This window comes from Anoplopoma fimbria, chromosome 13 (assembly GCF_027596085.1).
Source record: "Anoplopoma fimbria isolate UVic2021 breed Golden Eagle Sablefish chromosome 13, Afim_UVic_2022, whole genome shotgun sequence".
Lineage (NCBI taxonomy): Eukaryota > Metazoa > Chordata > Actinopteri > Perciformes > Anoplopomatidae > Anoplopoma > Anoplopoma fimbria.
In genome coordinates, this window is record NC_072461.1 from 11,736,397 (window position 1) to 11,748,584 (window position 12,188).

Genomic DNA, 12,188 nt, shown 5'->3' on the forward strand with positions numbered 1-12,188 from the left:
ACTAAAATCCTAAAGATACCTTTACCTACCTGAAGGCCACCGTAGTTCACCAAAGGGAGGGGCTGAGCTGAGGGGTATTTAGTTGTCTTCAACCTGACAAACAACTGCAACTAAAACTTAAAAAAAACTAAAACTGATCAGGTCCTAAATGTTAAAGTGAGTGAGCCTGAGCGCTTGCTCTGTGGGCTCCATGTATTTAATCTTTTTTTTTTATTAATGTGCTGCCTCCAACGTCGTATGCACTTCTCTTTATACATCCATAATGAACCTGTATGAAGTTTCTATCACTAAAATAATTAATGTCTTCTGGTGAAATCAGTCGGATGCTGTTGCTCAGCAAATATTAAATGAATTAACATGATTTAGAAAAATCTATACTCTTAATGTAGAGTTCGATATTCACTGCCTGCTGAGCTGGTTTACTCCTAGTGACTCCAGGTGTGCCAATGAATTATGAGCTGCTGCCTCATTTGCAGCCATTTGTCTGTTTGTCTTGAAATGGAATTTCCCATATTTTAATGTACCAATTTACAAATTAAGCATTTTACAAAAAAAAGAATGATAATTGGTCCTATAGTTTAAACAGAAACTCTATTTCACAAAGTACATGTTTGTTTATTTATAAAATATGCTTCAGTAACCTCTAACATTCAATAATAATCATTATGTATAAATATAAAGTGTAATTTCTTCATAAATGCAAAAGGTTAAAGCCAATGCATGGATTGGACACTAGAGGTTGACAATCAATCATAGTGCCATACAATATACTTTATTAACCATGTTAAAAATCATAATATGTCAGTACTGATTACCGTGATTTCCGCTAATTGGGGAGAAGCCTGGGAGCCATTATCTTACAACATAATACAGGAATATTTACTTGGAGAAACAAATGTCACGTGCCTTCACAATTAAAACATGCATCCTTAATAATAGTTATAATCATATGCCTCTTCGATTATAAGGAAATGATTATGAAGGAGGCTTTAATGAAAATAAACCAATAAACAAGCCTGCAGGTGTTAGGTTAAAAAAAAAAAAAAAAAAAAACCTCAATCACCACAGTCTCAAAATCTTCTCAATAAGAAAAGTTTAGAGAGCAAGAATTCCCCAAAGGGTATAAACACCAAGGTTTCTGCCTGAATCTGATAAAGTTAGCTTAAGCAGTAGACCTTCAAACACAGAGTATCAGGCCAGGCCAAAACAACATATGGTACAACTAATACCAGGCATGGGCCACAGATGATAGTGATCTGAACAGGAAGTACGTTTTGGTAAAAAAAGAAGGTTAGCTGTTAGGGACCGGTTCTTCTGTTGATTGCCGATGAGCTTGAGGTGGGCTGCATGCAGCAGTTGGGAAACAGAAACATGTTCACTTGTCCTCATCCTGCTGACATTGTGTTTTTTGCACAACTAAGGTGCTCAAAGTGATCTCACACTGCTCAACCATGCAGACTGTGACCTCTTTACACAAACTTAAAATGGTGATCTAACGTTGTAATGAATAAAAGTGTTTATGGCCAGAAGGTCCTGTCACTGTATTACCTCGACTTGTAGTTTGCATGTCTAAAATGTCAGTTGTTGTTGTACATGTGACGCTCTCAGTAAAAGATACACATAAAATTAAATGTACAACATTGGTTTGTTCTGTGAGAGTATCATATAAGTAAGATAGACATCTTCAGACATTACTAACATGGTTCAAAACAAATATTTGGGGAGTTTTCCTTTTGCGTTTATGAATTAGCACCATTTGAGCATTTTTTCCCCCCATAGACTTTGTAAGTAAACCCAAGGCCTCTTAAATTAGCTTTGCCTACTCTGTGAACACAGAGTAATGCATGAACAATCTTAAGTTGGTATACAAGGAGATTTTCCTGTTCTTTTCATTCTGCCCACGTTCTATGAACATATTATAACATCAGCAATGGAAACTACTTCAATAAAAATCCCATACAGGCCATAACAACATGGATTAACCAGGGAAAAATAATGATATATATGGAATGGGTGTGTGTAGCACAGGGGAGTAAGCAATGTGCTCTGTGGCCATTAACAACTCTCCCATGATAAAACAAGTTTATGGCTGTAATATACCATGCTGCTGTGGTAGCTACATGGGGCTGTAAAATGTAATGCTCACGGGGCAGAAGACAGTAATGAAAAGCGCATGTGATTGTATAGGCTGTGTGTACATTGGAAATCAGTACAGAACATACTGGAATAACATTGTGGAAGCATTCAATCCTGCAGAAATATGGCATTTAGTAATTTTGCAAATGATTAGAATAATTCTTAAATAACTCCACCCGTTTCTGATGTAGATCAACTAGTTTTAAGAGCAACATAAAAACATTTTATTAAGTGTAGCGATTGACCTTCCCTTTTCTGCTACAAGGAAAACTCTTGGCCTAGTGGATTGACTGGGTATGAAATTATGATAATTGCAAAATGGAGGAAAAAATAATTGACCATTCTTTTTGGGAGCCAAGTCAGGTTTTGAAACAGATGTGTATGGGCCTTAGTCACAAGCCCCTTCAGGGATACAGCACTTGCAAGCCCAATAACGACAAAATACTGGGAGCCCCAGGATTCCCTTTTGAAAGAGATACATTAATATAGGGAATACAAACAAGCATCTTTATTGTATTTAACCTACCTATTACGGAGAAGCCTTCATTTTTCAATGCATGTCTTACAATGTATGTAATTATCCCAATGTACAGACAATTTGAGAAAGAACATAATGGTGCTAACTGTAAAAGTCATCTTTAACTTTGTTTACTGAGCGCAATGCCATATAGCTCTCCGTCCATCTAAGTCGACAACAAAGAAATATCTATAAACGTGACTTAGAGGTACATGTGCACTCGAACACACAGAGCCTAAAGAGCAGGGACGCTGAGCGCCAACAGAGGCGTGTAGAGACACTTGAAATGTCTCAACCTGATTTGACTGTTAGCTGGTATGCTTTGCTATTTTACAAGTTACCCGTTTGAAACTCCAGCTGAATGTCTCAAACATTATACAGCCCTGTGTCTTAATAACCTAGAACCATTCCAATAAACTGGGCTGACTTACCTGTGGTCCTGATGTAACACTGTCCCTACATGACAGGGATGTGACCCAGGTTAAGATAAGATAAGATAATAATAAAGGATTATCTTCTCTTCTCTTCTCCTATCCTAACCTGCAGTCACATCCCTGTCATGCTGAGCTTGGTAATGTAGTCTCTATGGGCTTGTTGTGAGGGCACAGCAGGCCCCGAGCGAACTGACCGCTATAGACATGTGTGTCACACTGATATCTGTTATCTACAGCTCAGGCTAAGCAACAACACTCAGTGTTGCTACCAAAAAAAACAAAAAAAACAACTTGTGCCCAAATGAAAAGGCACAATCACAAATGGCCAGCATTAAGAGGCAGGTCTTGGACACAAGAGGACATTTGAAAACATTTCACCAGAAATCTGCAGCCAGAGGCAGGAACATTGATAGTTTGATGAAACCATGTTGTAAGTGTTGTAACTATTCCCCTTTTATGACTGATACGATATCCTGACTAAATATCTTGATACGGATACTGAAACAACACCACCGCAAAAACCTAAAACATCACCAAAAGTAATGAAATAATTGCTGACAGAACATAAAACTGAAAATATTATTTTATTTAATTAACTAAAAGTAAAACAAAAAAACTCACACACTGTCCTAATTAATTAAAATTATAAAAATATATTTATCTAATAATAACAATTTTATGCAGTAATCTGATGTCCTCATAGTTGAGTTTAAGTGATTTATTTGATATGCGATTTTACATTTGCGACCAGATATGACTTGTGGTACTGCAGCACAGGAGACAGTGAGAGGCTTCCAAACCAAAAACTACACTAAATGATAATAAATTCAGATGAAGTTCAGTGAGAATTTAGAAGGGAAAAGCTGCTGCAGTAACTGTAGAAAGACCTTTGTTGTGTTAAAGTGGTGTTTGTAAAGAGAACATCACTTTCGCCGGACTGCTTTTAGTTGCCGTTACTGAGAAACACTGTAAAATAATACTCTACTCATGTTCTTTGGTGGATTATGTGTTTATAGGGTATTTATCTGTGGTTAAAGCTAGGGTGGGTATTAATTAATTAATTTCTTTACTGTAATATTTGGCAAAACTGTCTAATAGCCAGTCAGCTATATGTAGGTGAAGTGCTCTGAGAATATCTGCTCATAACTTTGCTCTCCCCTGCCTCTGTGGGCCGCACCCAAAAATTATATTATTCTCATCTCTTTAGAGGAGAACATTTTGTGCAGGGTATTTATCTGTGGTTAATGAAACCATTTGTTTCAGCCCTGATGTGCCAAATACAAAACTCTACTATCTAAACTCTGTCATTTTTATTTGCATCATGCTCCAAATAAAGACTTTGAACACAAACGCAATGTTCCTGTTCTCGATACTCATTAAAGCAACAGACACAGAACACCACCTGACCTTGATTTTAGGATGTTCAATCCAAAGTGTCCTACCTTGAAAAGAACTCCCGGCCCTTTCCTGGATCCGTTCGGTCCACCCTCCAGCTTTATTTCATCCACCGTGGACAAGCTCACATTAGGCATGTCTCTCTAGGGTCTTGTTTCCATGGTCAGGCACAAAGACAACTGGAGATGGACCCAAATGAAGATAGACAAGGGGGGCAGAAGGATAATAAACAGTTATTTTAATAAAGAAATGTCCAAAATGAAACTTACATGCCAGGTGAGTACAAAAGTAGTAATTGAAATTCCGAGAAAAACGAAACAAAACAGGTTCAGGTAATTCAGACACGTGCACGAGGGATACGAACATAGCAGAACATATTGGGAACATAGAAAGAACATGGCAGAGGAACAAACCACCAGCAGACTAAACACAGGTCTATAAATACACAAGAAACTAATCAGACAACAAGACACAGGTGGTCCAACATGAGGGCAGGCTGAAAGCTGATTTGTGGAAGAAATACAAGGGAACAGAGCAAGGCTGATGAGACTAATACAACACAGGTGATCCACAGATAAAGGAGGGAAAACTTCAAAGACAAGAAGACAAACTACAACAGGACATAAGGTATGGAATTTCAAAATAAAACAGGAAACAAACTAAATCCAAAAACAAGATAGTGACACTTGTAACTTGTCAGTAGACACGTCTTTCAAAGCTGAAAAGCCTGTGCGTTTTTTGTGCTAAATACATTGAAATACCACACTCAACGATCAATCACCTGCATCCAGAACGCCTGTAACCAATGAGATCAGAGCTTAAACACTATACATACGATTCAGGTCTGCTCTTTGGTGTGCACAACAAGTTAGGCCCCATATTTCTGCTGCTTCTAATCCCCCTCCCTGCAGTAGAAGTGGACTTGTTTTTATTTAGGACGCTAACAAAGCTCTGCTCATTTGGTGATAAACGCATTTCTTTTTAAATTATTCCCAATAAAAGTCCTCTGTCATTTTGTTATAGAAGGTAAAAGCTTTTATTATGAAGCAGCTAAATCAGGAGACATTGGGTTTTAATCAGCAGTAACTTACCCTGACTCCTTTACAGCTGAAAGAGAAACAGTAAAACACAAAGTACAAACTGTTTCTTTCCTGTGTCCCTTTAAACCACATGGATCTGGTCAAAAGCTACAAAAGTACTGAAGGTTGAACACACTCACCGTCTGTTCTCCCTCACAGACATGAGTCTGGCAACACATGCTTGAATGGGGGTCGTTGCGGGTCGGCCACGGTTGTCAAGAGGTCACCGCAATCGTCTTGGAGGCGGTAAGACTGGTACTGTAAATGCAAATCAGGGCGGCGCGGTTTGACACGGTGCCGCCAGAAGTGCCAATGTAAAATCTCTCTATGTATCAGATGTGTGATTGCCTGGTGACCTGTACGCCCCAGGATTAACCTCCAATAACCCTGTAAAGAATAAGCGGCTACAGATAATGGATTACAGATAGATCATTTTAGTTTTATCTGTAAATTTCATTCGAGCGTTTTAATTTTTATTTATCCATTCTTTCTATCAAATGAAAATTTCAATGTGAGGAATGCTTTTATAATCATTTAAGGAGCATTCTTAAGTAATCTATCTTGTACTGCATTTTTCTATCCAGTGGTTTGACTCAAAGGAAACCTTCCGGTCACAAATGATTACTCATTAGTTCCAACTCCCAGTGTCTTTTCAGGTCACAACATTTATCTGCAGAAAAAGAAAAAATAAGTGTGTGTCCCCATCATGCTGAAGGAGCCACTTTTCCCGATGCCCTGCCGTCCTCTTATCTCCACATTAAAGCTGCTTTTATATTCGGGCTCATTACGATTCTGACCTTCCTCAAGGACAACACCGTCCAATCCAATCTCCATAACTCAGCTGCTTGGGAATGAACATTAGGGGGCAGCCGTTTAAATACATCTTCCCTTCCCGTCCCCTTCCGTGTCAAGCCCCTCCCCCTTCCCAACCACCACCTCCACCACCACTTCTCCCGGCAGAGCCAATGCCTCACGATGATAGATTGGGCCCTTCTGACTTCCCAGCCGCTCCCAACTCTCACAGTCTGGCGCCATATAACGGTCACGGCGAGGGACGTGGTTGGGGGGCGGGATGGGGAGGGGAATGGGAAGGACGGGTGGAGGGACGGTGGGAGAGGAATCATGATTGTGCTGAAGAACAACGCGTGCACAGACTGATAGAAACTGAGATGCAGGATGCTACTCTACCAGTGTGTGCCAATGGTGTTCAGTGTAGTCTGGGTAATTGGGAAAGCCTTCTGGCAGGCCTGGAAGTCAGTCAGCCGTCAATGTCAATGCACCTCTCTCTCTCTCTCTCTCTCTCATGCACATTAGTTCTCACTCGTCCTTTGTTTTTCTCTCTCACGCACTCATTTACTCTCACTCCGGAGAGTTTATCACATGCGAAGCTCCTCACTTTGCCTCTCAGCAGCTCAGATAGCTTTCGGTGTTTTTTTGTTGTTTCTAATCTCCTTGTTTTTAATGTATATTTCCCTAATTGTGTTAACTTTATCGCTGAAAAAGTATAATAATAATTGATTGAATTATTTATTTATTTTACATTTACTATTTGTCTGTACTTTCACAGTCTGCAACCACCCAATTTCCCCTCTGGGTATAAATAGAGATTTATTTGATATTATCGTACTTAATAGTGACATTAGTAGCATAAATTAAACTATAACTTTTTATATACACATGCAAGACATAATTCATTTAGCAGGGGACCTTTTATAAAAACTTATTTTACACATGAAACCCACTGAGGCCCACTGTTAAGATATGGTCACATTTATTGGAAACTGTCTAGTAGTATCTATTGAGTGTAGACAAACACTCCCAACAGCACAGACTCTAAACCTAATCTTAGCAACATCTTTAGTCAAAAAATAGTAAAACTGTAAGACCATCCACTTTTATAGTTCAAACAACATGGTGGTCTCCTACCAAGTGCATACCAAATTGCATAAGCCCAACCCACAAAAGGCCCCATCATTGAGTCGTGAGTAGATTTATTGATTGTGACACCTTTGGCAACATACAGTGTATATAAACTATGTTTATATATGGGGTTATTATTGGGTTAGGGTTAAAGGTTAAAGGTTAACCCTATAGGGTTTAGGTTAGCGGACAAAACCGGCCACTTTATTAGGTACACCTCTTCAACTGCTTGTTAAATCAAATATCTAATCAGCCAATCAAATCGCAGCAACTCAATGCATCTTTCTTTTTCTTTCCCGTTACATTTTTTTTTCAGGGGAGTTTTGCTGTTCCAATGCGAAGGGAAAAGGATGTCGTATGTTGTGCACAAGCCCACACTGACTCATAGTGATTGAGAATAATGTGATCGATTATTGTACTTTTTGGGTTGCTCCACAAATGACAACCCATCTGGAGGAATGAATTTAACAAACTTACTGATATGATTTAAATTAGGTCCGTTAAGAGATTTCTCTGTTTGATAAATGTTTAGTTAATTGCCCGTCCTACTTCTAAGTCTGGAAGAAATGCTATGTTTCTCTAATTTTAGTGTGATATGACTCTAATAATTCTACAGTGAACTTTCCGACTTGTTGTGGCTATTTCTTGCAGTGTCCCTGCCATCTCCGTCAATCTCCCAGTTTGACTGATGTTTGCCAAGTGAATTAGGCAGGCCTCCCATTAGCAAGTGTCAATCTCCTCTGCTTGTCTCTCAAGAGACACCCGCTAGATCATGTTGACCTAAATATCCTGGCAAACTGTAAAGATGCCAGCAAACAGAGCCAATAGAATGGATGATGTCCCGTCTGGGTTACATCAAGAAACATGAGATGAGATTTACACTTAAATTTAATGTTCAGAATCCGATCTTGCGGTTTTGACAGGTGAAAACAGGGTCAGAGGGAGTGATAAAGCACCCATTATGTCTTTGATAACCATACAAGATTTGGTGGTGGTCTCCGGAGCTGCATATTAAGGCAAAATATGCAATATATGTCTGTGCCTAACCGGTTCTCACTCCTAACTCGTTAAATACCGACGCTTTGCCAGTATCCCTCGGCATCTGATACTGATGCACCGAAGCACCCTTTAGCATCTGTATGCGACGCTTAAGATGGCTTTCAACTCACTCCAATACAAACACATCCAACGCAGTATAAAGAGTGAGAAAGTGGTTGGATTGATTCAAACCATTGACAGTATATAAGAAGTGGACGTAGTCATCGTGACATCACCCATTGGTTTGCGGACTGCCGTTGAAACAGAACCACTGAACAGAAGTTACCATATATGGAATGCGGAGAGTGATGTAGAGACAGCTCTGGTATCGTCTTGTAAATCACAGTGGCCCCGCCCTAAAGCATACCCTGCTTTATGGTCTATTTGACTCTAAATGGACCATAACTTACTAAATGAACATCATGCTGTATTGAAGAAGACTTGAAACTAGAGATTGAGACCATACACTCATGTTTACAATGTTTACTGAGGGAATAAATCAATAGAGAAGTAGAGTCATTTTCTCATAGACTTCTATACAACCAGAGGAGTCGCCCGCCTGGTGGTCAGTGGAGAGAATGCAGGTTTTAAGACACTTCCACATTGGCTTCACTCGGCTGAACCGGAGGTTGCTCCCTTGTTCAAAGATACACAGACTTTCAACCAGGGGTTTGTGTCCCTTGTGAACATTGATTTATTTAACCCTCAACTTCCAGGCTTTACAAAAGCAAGCTACGCAACAAACAAACTTATTTTACGAAACAAACTTATTTGAATCCAAACCATACTGTCTCCATCTAACCAAGTAAACCTACGTTGGAAGTGCTCTAGTATTAGGCTGAAGTCCTAAACAGACTCAATACGTCTACAAGATTTCATGTTTGCAAGCCAAGGCAACTAGGCTGTACACACTTTGCACACACATCACTGAGGCTGATATTGTTAACCATAAGGAAACTCACACAACTACACAATGCAACACCTACGCCCTGCAACAGAATACATACAGAACACTCGCCTCTCTCTCTCTCACTAACCGTACATACATGCATTTGCTTGAGCCCAACAACTTCTCTGCTCAGCTTCTCCTCGTTGCAGTCCTGGTATCCAAGAATTGGAGAGACTGTGTCCTGCTTTAATTCAAGTTCTCACAAAAAGGCAATTGATCAAATTTGTCCAAAGGGAGTCTGTTTAGGTCCACGAACAGAAGTGAAGACAGGCTTGCTTCGTCCAATCTGTTGCGGTTCTGGCTCATTTGTCATTAACAGCGGAAAATCCTCTCTTGGACTCACTATACATATTTGTGAATACATGTTTCGCAGTTTGAATAATGAAAACTGCTGGGCATCAGTAAGCTTTTAATAGACATGTGACAAATAATTATCTTATGATTTAAGAGCCCCCCCCAAAAAAAACTTTTTGCAATCGAGGCTATCAGGGCGTCTCAACTGTCAATCAAGGGGAGTGACATTGTTATGTTGTGCCAAACACGTGGCAAACTCAGTATCTTGTGTTTGTTGTATAATATAAGTTATAGATTTAGATGAACTTTTTCAAGCAGCACCTTGAAACCCTTAACTACCTACTTACATCCAAGTTCAGCAGTTGCACTGAAGATGTAACGCTCTTAATAATAAGCATTTATGCAACTGTAAATAATGTGATTGAACAGTACGTGGGAAGGGTAATTAAAACCGCAGTGGTCTCTCTAGACCTACCTGAAATAGAACTCCACAGATGACGATGTCTTGCAGAGACTGTAATGAAAAACAAAACACACACATCAAAAGCAGAATGAATTAGAAGCCCCCCAGGCTGTGTCAGTCACATTCCATGCCACTGATAAAAGAACGCTGACTTCTTTCTTATATAATGGGATTAAATGGCACAAGTCTTGTGGTGCTCACAGCGCAAAAAAAATGAATCACCACCCGGTTAATAAAGATAACCCACAGACTTTGTTGGGAACAGTTTCCCTGATTGCAAAAAGCCAAGATGGCGACGACCAAATTGCCGAACTCGAGGCTTTAAATCATCAGTCCACAAACCAATGGGTGATGTCACGACAACTACTTCCACTTACAGTCTATGGTTCGGCATCCAAACACCCTGATTTAAGTACTTAGATTGGTGGTCCTAGTGTTAAACAGTGTTGAATGAATAAGTGCCTTTTCTTTATGTGTATCACTAGAGAATCATTATGTTGGAGAAACACCAGAGTGCTTATTTACTGTTGATTGACGTTCAGTCTTTGGATAATGGTATTTTTAGTGATTAAGCTCCTGAAATCTGTTGGCCCTTCATTGATTTAAAAGGAATACGCCAACCTTGGATCCTCTCGTACTAATGCGTGTATATATCATCAATGTGTAATGTTGAATGCATGCCAGGAATGATGTTGGGATTAAGTGTTGCAATTTATGCTTTGATGGTGTATGCTTGAGCAGGTGCCTACATTTCCCAGTGACTTTAAACAAACTCCAAACGACCGCAGAGAAGTTGTTCAATTCAGCTGTTTGTTTTGTGTGTGACTAGAATAAAGGTTAATTTATACTGCATGGTCTTTAAAAAAAGTTTATCATACCTAAAGATAACACAGTCAGTGACATCCAAACAGGACCAAGAGTCTACTCCCAGGACCTGGAGCTGGACTCACCACATGGACACCATCACAAAGACCCAAAGACAACGGCTCTTCTTCTACTTCTACTACTTCTTCTGCTGCTCACAACATTACTATGAACATTCAGTTAATTAATTTGCAATCACAGTCTACTGGAAATATACGCAAATTGGTATTTTTTTATTTGATATTGTGTGTATGTTATATATTTAAATTCTGCACTATTTTATCTCTTAGATTCACGTGATTTTCTTTGATATATATTTCATGAGCATTGCTTGAGGAGGAGCCTGAGATCTGAGATTTGTTGCACATGACAATCAATAACTTAAAACTTACAAAACAGCGCTTTGAGCTAAATGCTAACATATGCATGCTACCATGCTAACAATGACGGTGCAAACACACTCCTTCGGCATAAGGTATCATTTTTCACATCTTAATGTAGCGTGTTAGAATGCTAACATTTGATAATAATCAAAAAGCACCATTAAGTACAGCTAAGGCTGATCGGAGTGTAGTTAGATTTAGAAAAAGTGATAATTCATCCTAAAGGGGCATTTTAGAAAATGTCATGACAATCCATCCAACTGTTGTTAAACTAAAAACCATGGATCATGGTAGAGGACGGGTCAGTAGGAGATTAAAAACAAGACATGCAGGAAACATTCTGCATACTGATATAAATTAGATTTTTGACTGTTAAAATCCATTAATGATGTTTTTTTATTAACATAACTAATGTTCTAATATTTTTTTCAGGGCCCACATTGTGTAGGAATCGTGCACATGGTGCATCAGCATGAGGGCCAAGAAGGCACAGGACCAAGTAACCTACACATGACGTGAACATTTTGGTGGTTGATTATTTTGGTATATTACATTAAACACTTTGCTCATTTTTAATCCTTGAATTTTGCAAAATCTTTTCAAAGCTTTTTTTACTCTATACCAAAACACTAATAGTGTGTTTTTCCATGTTGAAATGTTGGTTTACTACTGAAATAAGCGTCACTTTATTTAGATTCAGCAGCTACTTTATCTGG